General features: G+C 34.9%; 1 long non-coding RNA gene across 1 annotated transcript; it reads left to right on the top strand.

Moving 5' to 3' along the window:
* Positions 1-1,342: 1,342 nt before the first annotated feature.
* On the top strand, positions 1,343-19,881 carry LOC121671258. The gene is made up of 3 exons (XR_006018451.1): positions 1,343-1,424; positions 11,624-11,630; positions 19,870-19,881. It is a non-coding gene; the product is annotated as an uncharacterized LOC121671258 (long non-coding RNA).
* Positions 19,882-20,326: the final 445 nt, after the last annotated feature.

The raw sequence follows: 20,326 nt of genomic DNA, 5'->3' as shown, positions 1-20,326 counted from the left end.
AGTATGATAGCAATGTTGATAACACAGGTTTGGTGGGTGCTAAGAGGTATTTATCCTACATAAAAGACTTTTTTGTATCTCATGCTCTGCCAGTGAGGGACAACAAAAAGTTGGGAGGGAGCCAGGATGGGTTACTCAAACTAGCCAAAGGGATATTCCACACCATGGATCATGCCCAGTATATAAGCTGGGGAAGTTACCTGGAAGAGGAGTCCAGTTGGGGGTCAGGGATGAGTCCTGGCATGGGTCAGCAGGTACTGAGCAATTGTATTATGCAACACTTGGTTTAGTTTGGGGTTTTTTTTACTACTACTACTACTACTACTATTATTATTATTATTATTATATTTTGTTTCTTTTATTAAAATGTTCTCATCTCAACCGACAAATTTTACTTTTGATTCTTCTCCCCATTCCACCGTGGGGGCACGGGGGGGGAGGGGGTGGAGGAGAACAAGCAGCTGTTGCTTAGTTGGTGCTTAGTGGTGCTTAGTGGTGCTAAGTTGCCCGCTGGACTTAAACCACAACAGTGGTAGAAAACCCCTTAAAACACTTGTTGACTGACTCAAAACTAGTTTCTCCTCCCTAATAGAAATAGTAGCACTCTGGTCAAGTATCCTGTGAATTCCAAAGGAAATGGAGATTTTACCAGGGACAAATCTTTCAAACAGCAGCTGTCAGATTAAAGTATTAACTGTGAGCCCCCACTCGTAGTCAGAAAAGACAAACAATATGATGTTCTCATGCCAAGTTAAGACTAATACTCAATCTGTGTAGTTAAATGACTTTCTTTATTTTTTTTTAAGCAGAGCAAGAACTCAAATGAGCTGTTTCCAATTATTTACTATGGATTAAGTTTTGTTATTCAAATACCATTTAATGCTTTTCTCACTAAATGTGTTTTCACAGAGGGAAGATACTATTTATCACACGTAAGGCTAATAGAATCTATACTTGTGCCAGATAAAAATTAATTGAGCTGAGAGGTTAGGTTTCTGAACTCATTTAATGCTGGTACCTGCTTCTCCAAAATCATCTTGTACTCTATAAAGTTGTGTGTGTGTATTCAAAAGGTGATTATATGCAGCTACCTGATTAAAAGTTCATTCATCTAATGATTAAAAGTGCCTTTTGGTGACAGTTGTAGTATATTAGGCTCAGAACTGAATATCACCTGCTGATTATAGAAGTGAATGTCTAACGCTGTCCACGTCATTAATTGTTGTCTTCCCTGATGGGGGAAACGTTCAGATTTTTGCCAGGAGAAAAAGGAGGCAAATGGGACTTCATGCTTCTCAGTCTCCAGACGGGTGTTTATTAATTCTTATCTAAGGAGTACAATCCACTGGCATGGCCTAGACATAGCACAGAGCAGAGAATGCAGCAAGAAGACAACTTATCAAGATTTCACAGCCCTTTTAAAGGTAAATTACCCAATGAAAGCTTAAAACACAAGGTATTTTCACTTTTTTATCAATGTCCAACAAGTTCCTGAATCACGTAGACAGGAACTGCGGAATTCTTTATCCAATCATCCCAAACCACCATTGCTGCAAAATATGGAGTTAGTGAAGAAGGAGAAAGAGGCTTTTAACTACAACTTATCCTCCATTTTGAGGTTTTCTACTTCTATCTATTTGCTATGCAAATAGACCTAAAAACTCTAAATTTTTCACCCTGTGATAATCTCACATAGTATTCTATCACCTAATTCACACCATTGTAGATTCAAATTCTTCCCAGAGGCTAGGCAAATTTTCCCATGCACAAAGGTCAAAAACAGTACTGTCCAGGGGTGTAAAACCTTTCAAAACAGGCAGAGAAATATTCTCTGCATTCTAGGTTCCCACAAATGTCTATAATGGGAGTAATTTTATAGCAGCACATATTAGGTATTAATACTGAAACTAATCCCACATTACAGTGATTATTTCATTGTGTCAGATGCCTATTTGAGAAGAAGGAATTATTTTCAGGAATTATTTTCAACCTATTGACAGACATAGAATAAGAAGGTAAAAAAATCAGAGTATTTTATGCAGTGTAAAGTATTATGTCTCCATAAGGGCATGGTCAAATTAAGCACTCTTAGCAACTGCTGAGGAGCATTAAGGATCTTTAAAAGATTTTTCTTTTTGTAAATTTTAAAAAGAGAGAGAAAGGAAGTGACGTAAGAGGGTATAGTTAATATATTATAATATTACTGTATTACAAAATAAAATCAGTTTCCAATATCAGTGAAAATGGTTTAAGAATATTAGGCTTTTATAATTTTGTATAAAAATTGTTTGTCCATGACCACGGATTTTCCCATTTCTTTAACAAAGCTTGAGAACTTCTGTTTCTTTGGGGTTTTTTGTTTGTTTGTTTTTTGTAAGTGGAGGTAATCACTTTGTTTTGGTCCACTCCTACACTTACATGCTAAAATTAATGTTTCTCATGTGTTTTGAATATATCTGAATGCCATTATTTTTAGCTGAAACAAAAGTAAGATTTGTTTAAAAAGAGAAAAAGTTTCAGGAATGGCTTTCAAACCAATTAAATTTATATCAGGACTTAGAAAAATGATATCTTAATTAGTATATAAAATCCTTCTAATATGAGGAGATAAAAATGTATTTTCATTGCTGTTTTTTATTCCTGAACATATACCAAGATGTATTCAAAAATCCCATAAATCACTGCACTGTTAGCAATCTCACATTGTAAGAACACAGAAAACCTAATCGATAACTGATCGATAGAAAGTTGACCTTTGCTGGAAGTCACAGAAAGATTCCCTTGCTGAAGGTTAGAACCCCTTAGCACTGAAGCTACTTAATTATTACAGGTAATTGGAATTTGGCCTTTACTGAAATGACATAAAAAGAAAACAAATTACTCGTGCTCCTTATTCTGTTTTATTTTACTGCATCTCCAGAACCATAAGAACGAGATGGTTTAAAGACACTTTGCAACTGACCATAGTGAAATGCTGCTTCTAGGGTCTTAATCTTGATTCATTTGTACCTTCCTAAATCAGAAACATTTCTACAGAAGTTAAGTGATTTCTACCAGATTTATCTAACTGACATAAAATCTTTCAAGAAGTGTTTGGCTTCATTCAGTTTGGTCTGGTTTTATGTGTGAATATAGTTGTTGCTTTGGTAGATATTGTTGTGTGACCTTTTCCTGGTGCTTGGGGGCTGGTGATTTTTATTCCTATGAGCATTCTGCATGGCCCTAGATAGCTAATTATATTAGCCTATGGTAGCTATTTTTCCACATTTCTCCAGCTGGTGATATATTCAGTTTGAGTGAAATAGGGATAATATCAAGGAAGAAGAATATAAAAGCAATTTCACCACTATGAGCACTTTTTTCCCTAAATGGAGTATGTAATTATCAAACCTTGTCTATATTGTCATATGGTTTAACCTTCATTGAACTAATTAGGATGAAGCTTAAAATTACTTGCTGTCTAACTTGATTAAACAGCTGCAATTTTTTCCCTTTCAAGGAGAAGCTGGAGGGAAATGTAGGCAACTGAGTTCAAAAGTTATTATCAATAGCACACAGGACAGATAGCTATTAGAAAAGGATCAGGAATTGCGGTGACCTTTATAAATCAACTTTTTTGGGCAAAGTGGGCAAACGTATGTAACATAACTAATATTGTACTATGGAAGAACAGAGGGAGAGGTGAGATTTTACACATTTATTTTGATGTCCCAATGTTTTTACTCTATTTATCCTGTGAGACCTACAAAAGTTTTAATTAAGAGAATGATGACATGTGCTTACCTTTCACAGCAGCTAAGTCTAATGCACCTCACTTTCCTTCTGAACAATTTTGCTCAAATTCCTCAATATTCAATCATTTTTCCTAATATATAATTAAATGTATTAAGTAATTGTCAGGGAGCGAACGCCTGAAAATACTTAACAAAAGCATGTGACAGAACAGTTGTTTCCTTTAGTCTGAGAAATGTGCTGGCAGTAAGCCTAAACATATTGACTCCCATATTAGGCTAGGCTCTTTGAACATGCACATCCACTGTTGCTGATCAAACTTTACTAAGATAGTCTTTCTGGTTTATTCTGTACTGATGATCAGTATTCACAGCCACTAAGTCAATATTTCGAAGATGATTAGAAGACAAAGCACCATGTTTTTACTACTCAGACAGCACTCAGCTGTGATCCATACTTGTAAGTTTTTTACTAGTTTTGAACAGTCAAGAACCAATAGCATCCGAGTCATTCTTTTATAAAAACGAACATTTTCAGAACACTGCCAACAAGCAAGAAGAGAAAAGGATCACTTTGAAGTGTTAATATTTCTTACTTGTGTATTTCATGGTCCATGGTCTCCTAATTTCACTTCACAGGCACAGCCAAATATCTATCTGGAGACCAACTTCCTGTGTATAAACAAGGGCTATGTCTGCTTCTAGGTGAAGTTTGGAGCCCTGCAGTCACCCATCCCAGGAGATCTACGGGAGTTCATTGCTGTCTGTATGCCTTCATTGCTCCCTAGTGAAAATCGGGGCACAGAGATGTGGTAGGCAGATGGTGCATATCCAGGCTACTGAGTGCTCCATATCCACAAACCCTTTGGTTTTATTTAGAAAGTAACACATTCCCCACGTCCTGCTGGCAAGCTATGCTGCAGTGTTCTTTCTCTGCATAATTGACCACCACCTCTCTTAAGAATTTCCTGAAGCAGGACACTGTTACAAAACTAGCTAGACTTACCTCCTTCTGTATGTGAAATGTAGGAAAGCACACTGATAGAACGTAAAAAAAACCCAAAAAACCAAACCCAAGATTAATAAACAAGTCCCCCTCCCCCCCCAGCCAAGAAAACAGAAAAAGAATTTAAAATCAAGTTGTATTCACATGATGTAAGTAAACCAGTAAGTGGGTAGTATATACCTTTCAACCAAAATTAAAGACTTTTCTGCTACAAGTCTTCCCAGTTTTATACAGATGATAACCACCAAACTTAGAAAACTATAGAAAGATTTCCTATTTAAGCTTTAGTACTGTGGATGGGGTACATAAGATTCTTTTTACTACATAGAAACAGCTAAAATATATGTATATATATTCCCCTAAAGTCACTACAATGATTTTTCTTTTTTAAGTATTAAACATTCCTGTTTGCCATTCAGACTTCATAATCATTGAGGGAGAATTACATGCCTTAAGAAAAGATCTTCAAATGCTGGTCAGTTGGCAAAAAATATATGTAGCTCAGAAAAGAAACACAAGTATAAATTATTTCTTTTCTTACAATGAGACACTCTAAGAAAATAGATAAACTAATTATTTTTTCTCATTTTTGTTGCAAATCAAGTCTGGGGAAAAAAACCCAAAACTCAAACAAAACCAAAAAACCTTGAGAGAGAATCCTTGATTTTTAGAAAGCTTTCTATACAAGCAGTTTATAGCAGATTAGGCTACCCAATTGTCATACATTTGTGCAAAGTTATCAGAAAAAAAAAAGTTTTATATAAATTATTAAAAAAATTTTGTCAGGAGACACCGTAGTATTTTATAATGCAGAACTATGACAATATGTATCCTTGTATATTTCAACACCAAATGACTGGTCTGAAGAGAAGTGTTACTCTTGAAAAGACTGAAATATTGTTATTACTATATAAATATAATACTAAATATTTTCTAGAGATTTTTCTTTGCCTTGAAGCTTGGGATGAAGTGTGAGGGGTTTATTTTGCCTAAAGAAAGTCTGTAATCTCTGAGCAATAATTTTCTTTCAGACTGAGGACTTGCACTTCATCCAAAATAATTTGTAACTTTTTCAGACTTCCTTTCAGTAAAAATTGAATTAGTTTTCAAAGCCACTTAATGTAAATGAAGTGTGCTGGATCATTTTTCCTTCTTTAATGTATTGGAATGCTATATTACAGATTTTAAAAGGGATTAAATTCTTCCAATCTGTTACAATAGTGCTTAATCAATACAAAATTTAACATTTCTCTGACTTGCAATTAGCTATGCGTCCCTGAAAGAAAAGATTTATCCTGTGTTCTAGTTATAGACAAACGAGGACTTTGGAAATGCATTCAACTTATGGTTTTATCTGCTGCTTGTTATTGCAAGAAAATCTGAGACTGTTCCCATTAATGATTCATCCAGCATTAGAAAGGAGGAGTCGTTTCCTTCTGGAACTTGAAGTATTTGACTGAATGCCTTTGAGATAGCTGTGAGAGAATGGCTGTTGACTGAACAAATATTTTAGAGGGGAAGAATTCCTGTAGGGACTCAAACTGCAGACTTTGCCTTAAACAAAGAGTGTATATTGCAATAAGTGCAGCCACAAGAGTTTTATTTTTATTTGAAACACGTAGCTTTGTATACAATCTTTGAAGATGAGAGGTCTACAGAGGGAAAAATGTGCAATAAAAGTGTGCAGTATATTAGAAATGAGACTCTGAAAACTACTATAGGGTCACATCATTCTGTCTTGCTACTGCCGTAATAATTCTTTACAGAAAATTCAGGTAAGTCAGGAGAAAGTGGTGATCAAACTAGGTGTCCAGCAGTCATTAGTGGAAGCTGTTGGAAGTTGAGTGTTTGTGAGAAGCTGTGAGTTCATGACTGATGAGTTCAGATGGATAATTGAAGAGAATAGCATTGGAATACTGATTTGGAAATAAGATAATGGAAAACTGACATTCTTCACACATGGACAGGAATGAGAAGAACAGTACCTATGTGAAAAATTGGTAGAATATTTTGTGATGTGGAAATTATGAGGAGTGGGAAAGTCACTAGATACAACAGGAATGAAAGAAAAAGAGGGTTGTAAGAGAATCAGAAAGAAGAGAAATGACAAAGGGCTGAATCCTGATGATAACACTGGGAAAAATAAACAGGAGGAAAAAATGGAATAGTAAAAGAAAGCAGTAAAATACAGATGGAGTGGAGTAGGAGAAGATAAATTAACTTTTTGTATGCACAGAAGAGGATATATACATCACAGTTATAATCAAATCAATTAAATTAGTTATCTACATAATACAGATATAAAAGTATCCAAACATTTTGGAATACTATTTCAGTGCAATAGGTGTTAGGCATTCTAGAAAAAGTGTCAAGAGTTTATGAAACCAATGCTTTAAGTGTAGGTAAATGAACACTGTTAATTTAATACATAAATTGCAAGAAGAGAGTCAGAAAAGGAAAGTTCTTTTCTATTGCTATTCTACATTCTATTGTTATTCAACATTTTTTTTCTAAAACTCTTAACAAACTGACAGAAATAGCTTCAGAAGTGTTTTTATAATTGAGAATAATTAATTATTTTTATGTTGAAAACCATTGTATTTAGCCTAACTATTTAAAAATACTAATAGAATGGAGAAAATATTTGGAAAGCACTCACAAACTTATTAACATCAGCCTCCATCACAACCACCCACACCACTTGAATTTCTTACAAAGAGTCATACTTTTTAAAATGTAAAAAAAATTTGTTCCAACATATTTGGTCTTGAAAAGTTGGATTTGGGGCGTCTGGAACTGGAAAATGTAACTATTTATATGCATAATTTGTGGCAGGAATCTAGACATCTTTATAGGACATAGTCTTAAACTGCTCATGGGGAGATTTAGGTTGGACATCAGGAAGAATTTCTTCACAGAAAGGGTGATTAGATATCTGAATGGGCTGCCAAGGAACATGGTGGAGACACCATCTCTGGAGGTGATTAAGGAAAGTCTGGACGTAGCACTTAGTGCTCTGGTCTAGTTGACATGGTGATGCTCAGTCATGACCTTGATGATCTCAGAGGTCTTTTCCAACCTAATTGATTCTGTGATTCTGTGATCTCCACCCTACATCAAGAAAGGTGGCAAATTATACAAGAAATGTCGAAAAAAAATGTTGTGAAAATTATTTATGAAAAAAAGTAGAGCAGCATCAGGAAATAATAGCATCTGGGAACTTTTAGGTTGCAGCTTTTTTTGTAAAAGAAGAAATGAGAAGTGAAAACTACACGGGGCCATCTTCAATCACAGTTTTTTTTTTCCCCAGTATCACTAGATCTACTCCTAAAACAATTTAGCCTAATGAAAGCATTTTTCTTGTGTGGACAAGGCACAAGCTTTAATTTACCTTGTTCCCACAGTAATTGAAGCATGTGCAGAGGACTCACAAGTACCTTTTAAACCACTTCTTATTTCACTGACATCTGTCAGTTATCACAGTTGCTTACCAGTGGAACTTCTTATTTTTGATAGTATTTTTCCACAAACGTTTGTGTCCCAACTGAGAAGTTTATTTCTATCCTTGAAGAGAGCTTAGTCAAAGTCTCCTTTGATAGATGTGACTGCTTTTTTTTATCACCTCCTATGGCCTCTATTTCTGTCACCTTTCTGTGGGGTCTTAACTGAAACACCTGTCTGAGGAGTGGAGACATTCTAATTTCTTTGTAGGTAAGAATCATCTGCAAGGGTTCATTCAGCTCAGCCTCTGCGAGGTTAAAACTTATCAATTTTCTACAGAAGGAGCTCAAGTCAATTTGGCTTCTAACTCAAGCTCAAGTCTGGGGAAATGAATCTGGTTCCATTGTCCCAGGGCTGCGTAGATTTTAGGCAACAAGAAAGGAGCCACAGCACAGCAACACAAATTTTACGCTGCCCTTTGCTGCATCCAGGTGGCTGGATGATCATGTGCTGTTTTCTTTAGGAACAGAAAGTCAAGGATGGGCTGCTGTGCTTATGACTATTCTGGTATATGCCCCAGCAAGGCTTTCTTTCTGTGCTGAGGGTGTCCTTGCTGGAAGGAGTTTACAGAAGCTGCTGCTTTCTACCTAGGCCTTTTTGAGGTCTGGTGTTCAAGAGTACGCACATTCTTAAAAGAAAGCTGAAGTGGTTCACAGTTTTACAGAACTCCTAACAATCCCAAGGTAAAAAGTCACACTTGCATTTCACTCCACGAGTGAAGCTCACTCTCTTCCTTTAAATAAGTATCCCTTAAAATAAATAAGTATACAGTGACATACGCTTCTCTGCTCTCAGAGGACTTCTGTTTTCTTTCCTCAGAAATTACATTTTCTGGAACATGTTTCACAGCAGCTATCTCTTTGCCCTTCTTTTGGGAGAAGTTCCTTAGCAAATAGAGCAAGGCTTTAAAAAAACTATATATGATCTATACATGGTGTTAACATAGTAAAGTAACCTACCAGAACAAACCAAAACCCAAAGCAAACACATACAAAGCCCACCAAGACAAAACAAATCAAAACAAAACAAAACAAAACAAAACACTATCATAATCACTAATTTCCTAAAGATGTCCCTAAACATGGATTCATTAATTTATATCTAAGCAGTTAAATAAATGACATGGTATTAGTGTGAGCTGCTTTATAATTTTCTAGGCTTTTCTACCTTCTCCTAACCACCAGTTAGGATGTTGCATAAATACAATAGCTTCTGCAAATGTGTGCCATCTCTCCCATTTTTTACAAAAATCATGAAAAAGAGCTTTGCTGGAATGCTCACCTTGCCTCACAGTGGCAACACCCAAAGAATAAACCAAAAATTCTAAAACATGATCAGCTTTTGATGGTAGCTGCTAGAGAGCTGCTGGAGATCTTGCATAAAAGTAGATCAAATAAATTGCCTAAGAAATTTCTTTGGTATCAGATGTTGCAAGTTCTTGGAAAGTTTTAGTCCCAAGTAAACAGCAACATAGTTTTTCCTTGCAGGGAGAAGTGAACTGTGGCTATGATATTACAATTTTCAACCTCTGATCTTGCTTCTAGCCAAAGAAAGCATGATATTTGTTTAGTTAACACAGCAAAGAACAGGGTGGTCCTTGCATCTGTTTTTGTTTCTTTAAGTCCTTTTGGAACTAAAAACAAATTAAAGTCTTGAGGATTTGTCCTTCTTTCCAATTTTGGTGCTTCATTTGTTTACTAAAGGGAGCATTTGAAAAAGAAACAAACATTTGGATTATTTCTTAAAAGGTAGAGACATCCACTTAGAAAGACTTAAAATGATTATAAAAATTTTGCTGTTGATGGTGCTGATTGTCTTTAACAGTTTAGTCCTTTTTCTGAAGAGCTATAAAACACAGATGCAGCATGCTGGTCTGATACACTACAGCATCTTTATATTTCCTCAGGTACATAAATTGTTGAATTTTCTTAGCATACTTTATACAGCTTGTGAATGCATCCAAGGACACATTTTACATGTCTTTTACATCCTTTTTAGAATACATCTCTATACCAATGTGAACGAAAAGCAGAACAAATTGGGAAAATTTTATCTCAGGTCTACATTTGGAAGCTTTGTACAACTCTACACCAAAGTCATTCTTTTGACAAAAGTAAGTGAAATATAAATCAATTATGTTTTAGAGAAGTCAGAAGACTAAATCATTCTCTGTGAACAGCAGCAATATCATAATTTTCCATAAACAGCACCAAAATGATCCAGTTCTGTTATCTAAAGATATTCTGATCATACAGAACATCTAAGCAGAGAGACACAGCACAGTCCATCACACTGTCCTTCCTGCCAAAAAGTCATTGTGCCCTATGCACCTGCAAAAGGGATTATTCTTTGTGCATTTTAAACAGTACCAACACTGATAGATACTTGAATATGGTTTTGACCAACCAAAGCATAAAAATGGTGTTTCCTATGTCTGTGCTAAAGACACTGTTTACCTGCAAAAATCTCAGAAATAGACAAATAAGGAGATAGAGCTTCTTAATCTCATGAGTAAGATAAACTTTCTTACTGAAAAACTGGAGTTTTTACTAAACCTCTAAAGAGCAGCTTGAAAAATTAGAAATTATCCAGTCTGCATCCTTCCAGACAATTGAGAATAAAATCACAAGATGCTACTTCAATAACAATAATAATGATAATAATGGGGAAAACCCCCAGCCTTAACCCCAAAGAAACATTTGAATAATTTCTGATATTCACAAATCATTAGATGAATATTGTGGCATTATATTTTCCTTCATAATTTGAACTCAGACCAGCTTGGATGTTACCTAGGTAGAACAATATATTATTCTACAATTTGTCATGAGTGTGTGTGCAAGGATAAGCCTTGTCTGATCAGTTGTAGAAATCAGCAGTGCAGACTGCTACCCCAAAGCTTTCCATTCTAGGCTCCCTTCATAATTAATACAAATAAATAAGCTGTTCGGGGTGTGATGCCTTTACCTGCTAGGGTTAACAGGGAGGTAAAAGTATAGATAATACATAAAATACTATTACTCTGACCTGACTTCATTAGTTCTTCCCCCTAAAGCCTTAAGAACCTGAAGACAAAGTGATGACTGCTATTTTTTTCAGTTGCTCAGATTTTTTCTACAGTATGGATAGGATCACGTTATGATCGTAACTACATTTTCCAAGTGATCATCTGACATGTTAAAAGCTAATATGATTCAGTTTATCCAGAGAGCAATTTTTTTTTTTTTTTTCCTGGCAAAACCATGTGTTAACCAGGTTGGCCTGTCAACACCTAGTATGCTAAAGCACTGGTTTTGTTCCAAAGCATTCTGGTATAACCTGGGCAGCTTTCCCAAGCTGCCAGGTGGAAGAGATGGAGAAAATGTGGGTGTTAGAAGACTATAAGCCAAATCGTGTCAACTGTTTCTTACTGTATTTTTTTAACTGAAGGAACTCTAAAATTTAAATGGAAATTTCTTATTTTAAAAATAAATAAATAGATGCTGAACACCTTATTTTCCTTTCAGGAAATGTACATGGAAAAATTCAAATCTAGCAAACTTCCTGCTGTGGTAAGGGAACACATATTATTGTTTCTGACAATGAAATCATTTTTGTTTGGGATTTTCTTTTAGTGCTTTTAAAATTATGAATTGACTAATTCTGGTGTATCTCCTGCCTCCATCTAATTCTGAGTCATTAAATTACAAATACATCAGTTGTAGCTCATTTATATTACTTTCCTATCTGGTCTTCAAAATGGAAAAGTTTGTCATAGATGTACATCTGTGCTTGCTTTATTTGTGCAATGTTCCAATCATTCCAAAATCTGAGCAAAGACTGGTAGATATTTCAGGGAGATATGCATAAAAACTATCAGTCCCTTTGGAATTCCAGTTAACTCCCTACACCACTTATCTACAGCTGTGTTAAACTTCTGTATTGGTTCTACTAATGTTGTAGTTTTGTCTTCAAAAAAAAAAAAAAAATTAACTGCCATGTAATTTTTTCTGCATAATCAACAAAGTAAAAGATCTAGAGCACCGAGATAAATGGAATGTAATATGCTAATTATACCCTTAATTTAATATTTCACTGTAGTTTAAAAATTTAAAAAATTATACATTTGTTCAAATAATATCAAGAAAATAAGTAAAATAAAACACAAGATGAGATTAAACAATGCAATGTAATAATAGATTTAAAAATCCATTCTCTGGTCCCTAGATGGAGAACTGAAATAGACAGTAAAAGCAAGAATAACTGAGATTATAATACATTTAATAATAATATTACATTTAATGTCCTAAATATAATAATGAAATTCTATGCAGTGAGTCTATTCTATTCCTCTGAGTCTAGGATAATGGCCTCTTATTAAATCTTGTTGTGCCTACTAAGGTACACACTTTCTCACCTGTAATCCTTCTTTATAGTATAGTCAGAAAAGAAAATTAAAAAAAACCCAAAACGAAAAACCCCAACCTAAACCTCCACCATCATCACACAAAACAAAGTGTTCAGCATGGAAATAAGTTTGAATGGTAAAGCAATAACAATTGTAATAATGAAGTATATTCTGACTGGATAAAAAGACCAAAATATTAATAAACTTTCTTTTCTGAAGACTACATCACAATAGAATAGTATTGGAAATAAACCTTGGAGTTAATGATCCGGGTATTATGGATAAGTGATTTTTGTTGTGATCCACAATAGTTTCATTTAGCAGAGCACTTAAATAGTTGACCATATATCTTTGGACCATATTAATGTTGGTTTAAAATCCCTGCAAAGTAAAGAGGACTGCATTTCAACACCAACTTCTCAGAGAGTATGTGGGATGTCTCTCTTTTGGTGTCCTGTGTGGGGCCAGGAGTTGGGCTCAATGATCCTGATGGGTGCCTTCCAATTCAGCACATTCCATGATGTTTCTATGATTCGATGGTCTTGTGAGCATTCCCAGTATACTTCTGGCTATAGTTAAATAAGTTCATTTAAACAACCCTCAATAATGTTACTTAGTTTATTTCACTTTTTTGGAAAATGAGATACAGTTTTTCCAGGTATCACAACTTTAACTGCTTGATAAACTAGTAGCTGGAAGTCAAGCTACCGGGACAAGATATCAGAGGAAGATCTTTTAAGCATAATATTTTAAACTATACTTCTTTCTTAATACATAGTGTAATGTGTGATGGTTAGATGCATGGAGTGTGAGGTTGCTGATTAACATTGAGACCAGTTAAAGCTGAGCATGTAGACATGGCTCTAGCAAATTCAGTGATTATACATACGTTTTTTAATTTTTTTTAAATTTCTTTATTTAATCCTATTTTTCTTGATATGAATAATTGTCTATATTGCTATATAATATTATTCATTAATTCTCTGATTTAAAGCATACTGAAGTCTAAGAACATGATTCCCTTGACTGGAAATATTTCGCATTAAGCCTAAGAATATTTGCACTTTTAAAAATTTGCAGATCTCTAAAGGAGGTCTTAACATAAATATAAAAGGGCATCGTTAGTTCCTAATTGCTAGGGTAACATTAATTATAGCTGTTGAAACCTTTACACTAAGTTTCACTGTCACTACAGTAAGATTTCCTGGCTTTAAAAATTAATTCAAACAGTATAATCCATATTATTTAAATCTCAGTTTAGTACAAAGAAGTATAATCCATTTATGGTAATACAATAACTGCTTATTCACACTTTTATGAGTGTATCTAATGAAATGCTTTAAACCTTTTTATGCAAATAGGACTTTTATATATTGATCAGATTTACTGCTTTTTGCCTTTCCTACAATTGTATGAACAAACTGCATTTTGTGCAGAATCTCCATAAATGTGCACATACCTGATTAGTAGAGTGAAATGATGAGTATACATATCTGTACTTATTGCCAACCATTTATGTTTTATTGTTTTAATTATAAGGAGCAGTCTTTGCAGTGACTGCAATACAATATTCCTAGGTAGAGCAGAATTAAAAGAATTAATGTACTTTTAAATCAGACTCCAAATTAAAAGATATTAATCTGGCATTAATTTTAGGTATCACTTAGGGGAACTGATATGTATTTTAAATGCAGAGTAAACCAGAAAGTAGAAGTTACATTTCACTGTTAACCGACTGTTACATGACAAGTAAACAAGTTTAATCGTGTTACTCACCTCATTGACTTTAATGATTCAATAATAGATGTAATAGGCACCTCAGGACCAGATGGCTTAGGGAAAAAAGTCCCCATGAACTACCACTTTTTCATCTCAAGTATCTGATAAATATGTTAACTCCCTGCACTGCGATGACAGCCGGAATTTCTCACCAGCTGGCCAGTTGCTCTGCACAGTGGGTGATATCATCCTCAGCTGAATGTTGAATTCTCAGCTCTGTAGTAAGGTCGGGACTTCAGGGTTTTTCTTAAAAAACATATTTTTTTATTGATTTCACATAAACATTACAAACATTGACAAAAGGATAAGGGGGAAAGGTCTTAGGAAGGGGCAGATCAAGAGTTAAGGTTCAATACGAGCTGTACTTGTAGCAGTGCTCATGACCCCCATGCATTAGCGATGCGGGTTGAATGTGCAAAGAGAATGTGGGGCTACTGATACCTCTCATCAAGTTGTTTTACATCCCCAACCTTTTGCTCAGTATTTTGCTACGTCAAGCAGAGCCTGCTTATGATCATGCCTGGCAGACATTTCAGCCATGAAAACACTGTTTATTTCTAGCTGTCATCTGTGCTGCTGCAAAAAAAGGGCTCAGAAGAATTCCACCCCCCTCCTTTCCCAGAAATGTCAACAAAATGGACACATTGATTATCTACAGCCTGTATCAGCCAACACTGTTCAGATCTGAAGCAGTATACAGCCTACTGTCTGCCACCATTTCTTGATTTTAGCCTTGTTTTTTTAACACTTCTTGTCTACTTAGATACCACATCTGTTTTTGCCTCTGTGCAAAATACAACCATGGTAGATCCTAACAAGACAAAAGGGGTTTTTCATGTGTGTATATTCACAGACATTATTTCCCCTTTGGTCCCTGACTTCTGATTTACCTTTGTAAACTAGACCGTACTTGGTCCTGCATCAAGAAGAAATTTTGTCCTGAGTTTTGGAAGGAAAACTGAAATATACATAATGAAAAGAGAAAGGAGAAAAATAAGATACAGGCGCATTAACCATGTTGTCAGTTAAGGGATTCTGAAACACAAGACAATTCTGAAAGCCCATGGTCAGCTAATTGTATGTCTACTCAAAGCCCACTTTTAAAACAAATTGGATTTTCTCAGCAACTTTGATTGCATCCAAGTTGTATTAAAATGCTATAAAATCCAGAATAAGTGGCATCACACAACTTTATTAAAAAAAAACCAAACGAACCTTTTCTTTCTTACTCACAGCATTTGTTACAAGCTATTTATCTCATTTACATGCATGATAAGTTCTTAAGCTACTGTCATAATAACAAATAAGTCTCTTATCCTACCATAATGATATGTATTTTCCCATGACAGTACATAAAGCCACTTCATATTAATTCATTTACTCATTCAACATCACTTTGAAACAGGGTACTACTATTCTTCTGTATAAAATTCCCTGGTTTAAGTAAACAGAAACTGAAAGATACTGACAGTAATCTCCTAATCACAGGCTGAAAAACAGATCTCTTTTCTCATAACTTTTAATGAAGTATATATGTGCCAAAACAATACATCTGGAAAAGTTAGTTATCTACCAAAAGGGAAGCAGGAGCAAGCAAAAAAATTACTGAAAGCTGGTAGAGCAAAGTATTAAAGTACAAAGAAATTGATATTCTTGACACAATAAAAATCAATACAAAGATATATCAACTGTAACAAGCAATGTGTAGAAATAACAAGACAAAAAAGAAAGGAGATGGGAATAGGAATTGTAGTATTTTAAAAACAGCGATAGAAAGAAAAATAATTTTTTCAATTATGTCAGAATGAAAAACCCAAAAAAGTAAATCAAAATAGAAGAAATGTTCTCTACATCATTCTTCATCAAAGTAACAAAAACTCTCTTTACTCAGGTGCATAAACCAAGGTACAACATGTATAAAAAAATGTGATGGAACTACATAATGAAGAAATACTAGGCCACACTGAGAATTTACTCTTTGGCACTTCACAGCTGCATGCAGGCACAAATGCTAAATGGTCCAGAACAGTTCACTTCTCCAGAGGGGATTAATTTTTTTCTACAACAGATAACATGGAGGACTGAGATTTTTTCAGCACTTATTATGTTTCTATGACCCTCACAGTCTATATATGTTATTTTTTTCAATTCAAATTGTCTGATAGTAGACAAAGTCTGTGCAGACCAGATGGTTGCATAAACATCAGAGTGAAGATCTTATTGAAGCATTTGGGAATGCAGGTTCTTCTGGCAAAATGTTGGAAAAGTCACAGGATAGCAAATATACAAATTACATTCATTTTTTTTCTTTAAGCCTTCAAGTAAAACTCCACAGGAAGAATAATCTGGAGAACCACATATAGGCTTTGCTTTGCACAAGCTGGTTGGTTCACATCAAAGGGAAGCTAGAAGTGAATTAATACTCACACAGGACTGAGGAACAAATAAGCCAGATGCATTGTCTGGGAATATAAACAGGTACTAAAGCCAACGAATAAAACCATTTTTAGATTGCATATATCTTTCTGTAATCAAGGGATTAATCCAAACAACTATTAAGAGTGAAGTATTTATAATTTTAAATCACAAAAATATTATATTGACTTTGATTTTTTGTCAATTTGTCAGGGAAAGGATTTTGGAATTTGCAAATGGTAAGAATTAATCCAAACAAAATAAGACACCATAAGAACTACTCTCTATTCAGGAACGTACTGGATATAATTCCTCTGAAGAATGACAAACCAAAGAGTATAATCTCTTCTGAAGTTTTCCATCTCTCCTGGAATGTTCTTTATGCGAGAATACAGCATTTTCTGTGATAAATTTCAGCTTCATTTATACTGAGATGCATTTATACTGAGATGCCATACATCCCAGTCTTCCCAGCATCTGGATCAGGCATTGGACAGAAATGCCTCATACCTCTCTTTTGAAAACTACTTAGTTTTATGTCTCTTCTAAAGCACACCTGGAATTTCATTTACTGAGAAAGCAAGACATGGGTGGCAGAAAGAAAGGGGCAGAAAATTTTCCTGTCTTACTTGTACTCTGATATGGGCTCTAGATATATCTGAGGTACTTAGATTCTGAAATGCTCTTAAGTACCTTGTTAGATATCTTTGCAATCAATTTTGTTTATTGAACTCTTCCTTGTGTGGTCAGGGCAACTGTGCTGGGGTTCAAGGCTTAACCTTTCCTCCTGACTCAGCTGACTGTTCAGCTCTCAACCCCTTCCATTTTTTGGGGGATCCACCTGGCTGTAGGGTGAGCTGATTGATAAACTGATTAGAGTTACAACTAACTTGGTTATGTGTGCTTTGATCTAAGTGGTCACAAAGTTGCAGCCTTGGGCAAGAGATTATATACCTCATGGTTCGAACCCCTTCTATTGTGGGTGCTTAATTTTTTATACAAAGTACAACAGCAAGCTTTTGGTTCAGTGCTCATTCACACAGGATTCAAACTTTTTAACATTATGTGTCATGGGTAAATGCTTTAAAATAATAAAAATTACTGTCATTTTTATTTCACTCTAGTTATTTTCTTCTTTCTTCCTCTGCAAGTGCTTGATATTGAAAATTTCACTTCCAGTTTCAAGAGCTCTTTGATGTCACAGTATGAAGAGGGTTAATTTTTTTTCAATGAAAAGCTATATCAATCAATCTGAATGCCTATTTTCCCCCTTCCCCAGGGACAGCATCAGAAAGAAATTATTAGGAGCACCCTCAGAATGCTACAAACAAATAAAGGTTAGCTGTGTCTGAATTAATAACTAGTGGAATTCTACATATTTTATGGCTATGTGAATGTACACAATACACCTAAAGTGTGGAAGTTTGCCTTGTCCAAAATTTTCTACTTTTACTTTTACATTTTCTGTCTGCTGTCCGTCCAAATACTGATTATGTAGGCCTTTAGTGGCCAGCTGGGTATTGTTGGTAATTAACCTCACAGACAAGGGTAATTGCTCAATTGTCTTTGGAGAGTCTGATGGGAGAAGTCAGAGGTAGTAGCCAACCAGAAAGTGAAAAAGGAAAACTCTCCAGAGTTAATGAACAAAGTTTGTATTAGGGTCTTTTAACTTTCATTTGACAGTATATACATTTTCTCTTTCAAAACACATGTGGCCCAAAAGCCAAACTGCTATATTAGATGTTTTAAGTTTACATTAATGTGTAATATTTCTGGATATTTATGAGATAAGCATTTTATTTGCTTCCTGTCATGGTGTTTACATTTAAAGAGGAGTTTGTTTAAACTCTATGGAAGATGTAGTTACGATTAATAGTGGGAGATTTTTAATTTTATTTTAGTGATGGAAAAGCTTTCTGAAAAGATGTAATTCTGAGTGGTCAAATGTAGTCATTATGTCAGTAGAAATTCTACTAGTGTTATAAGAGAAAACTGAACAAATTTAACAGATGGTATTGAGAAAGCCAAATAATAGACTTATCTTCTAATCTGGTAACATTATGTTTTCTAGGTGCTGATAGAAAGACCTATGTAATATGAATAGAAAACAGCTGAATCTTTTCTTACAAGTGTACTTTTCTTTCCAGTCAGGATTAAACTTAGCTGAGGACTTTGGTTTCATTAATGAGGGGATCGTGGCCTTCCCAAAGTCTATGTTAAATCCAGAAGTGTCCTGAAAGTACCTACAGGGTGATGAGATACTGGTTACCCAGGGAGGTTGTGTTCAAGGGCAGTGTTCCAGATCAGGTTGAACAAGGCCTTGAGCAACCTGGTCCAGTGGAAGCAGGGGGAGGTGGTTTGGACTGGATGATTTTTAAGGTCCATTCCAACACCCTAACATTCTATGATTCTGTGATTTTATATCACTTACTTTCAGACACCAATTTTTTTTATGGCCTGTTATTCAAATGAGGGTTTCCACAACTGACAGAATTTATGCCAGATTGCTTTTCATAAGTGGACAGGAAGGTAAGTAAATTGCCTTGAAGATCCCAGCATAATTAGTTTTAGTATCTATTAGAATGTTGCCATTTTTAACAGAGTCTATATTTTTCAGACCAATTTTCCATATTCATGGTCTTACATCTTGCTGTGATTTTATAGAAAGATGCTAATTAGTAAGAGATCAATTTGAATTTGTTCATTCATACTTCACTTTGTAGTAGCCAACAAACCTGGTAATATTGCTAAAGTGAATCATCATGGAGTTCAGTTTTATGAATATATTTAATAATAAAAGCAAATTATCCCAAATCCTTTAATTTCGTGACCCATCCACAGCATGTAGAAAAAATGAAATGAACCTGGAAAACTGAATTCAAAACCTAGAAATCCAGGAGTTCTATTCCTAATAAAAACAGTGCAGATATTGAAAATATTGTAGGTTAAACATGCTACATACAACATTATCTTCATTTCAGTGAGTGAGGCATTGGGTTTTCATCGTGGTGTTTGTAGTGTTAAGGGAAGATAATTGTCATGGCCCATAGAGGCCAACCAGCTACTTTTTTCCCTGAAGACAACAGACTAAGCAAGCCATCATATTTCTGTCTTATTTTCCCTAAACTTTTCCCTCTGAGCCTGGCTCAGAGTGTGACAAAATTAATTTGGTACATGGCTGAGAATCCTTAAGCTGGCCCTATCTGGAGCATGCTAGAGAGATTTCTACCCATCAGTTTAGTTAATAAGCAGATCAAGTAACTTTTCCAGATGCAATAGACATCTTTCACAGAAAAGTCATTTTCTAAAGTCTACAGATTTTCTGCAAAGGATAACAAAGGGTTTTCATTTCACACTTACCTGTACCATGGCTCTGAGTCATCCCTATGGTATAAAGAGTTTTATACTGTGATTATCAAAACACAAAAAAGTCAGACACAGTGAACAAGTGAGATAAAACTACTAATAGAAAATAAACCAAAACAATTCAAATCTGAAATATTTTTC

The sequence above is a fragment of the Corvus kubaryi genome, unplaced genomic scaffold, assembly GCF_017639235.1.
Source record: "Corvus kubaryi isolate FWS band 111438036 unplaced genomic scaffold, C.kubaryi_AGA036_p1.0 133, whole genome shotgun sequence".
NCBI classification, from domain to species: domain Eukaryota; kingdom Metazoa; phylum Chordata; class Aves; order Passeriformes; family Corvidae; genus Corvus; species Corvus kubaryi.
Note: the sequence above shows the minus strand (reverse complement) of the source record. Positions and strands in the feature narration are given on the sequence as shown.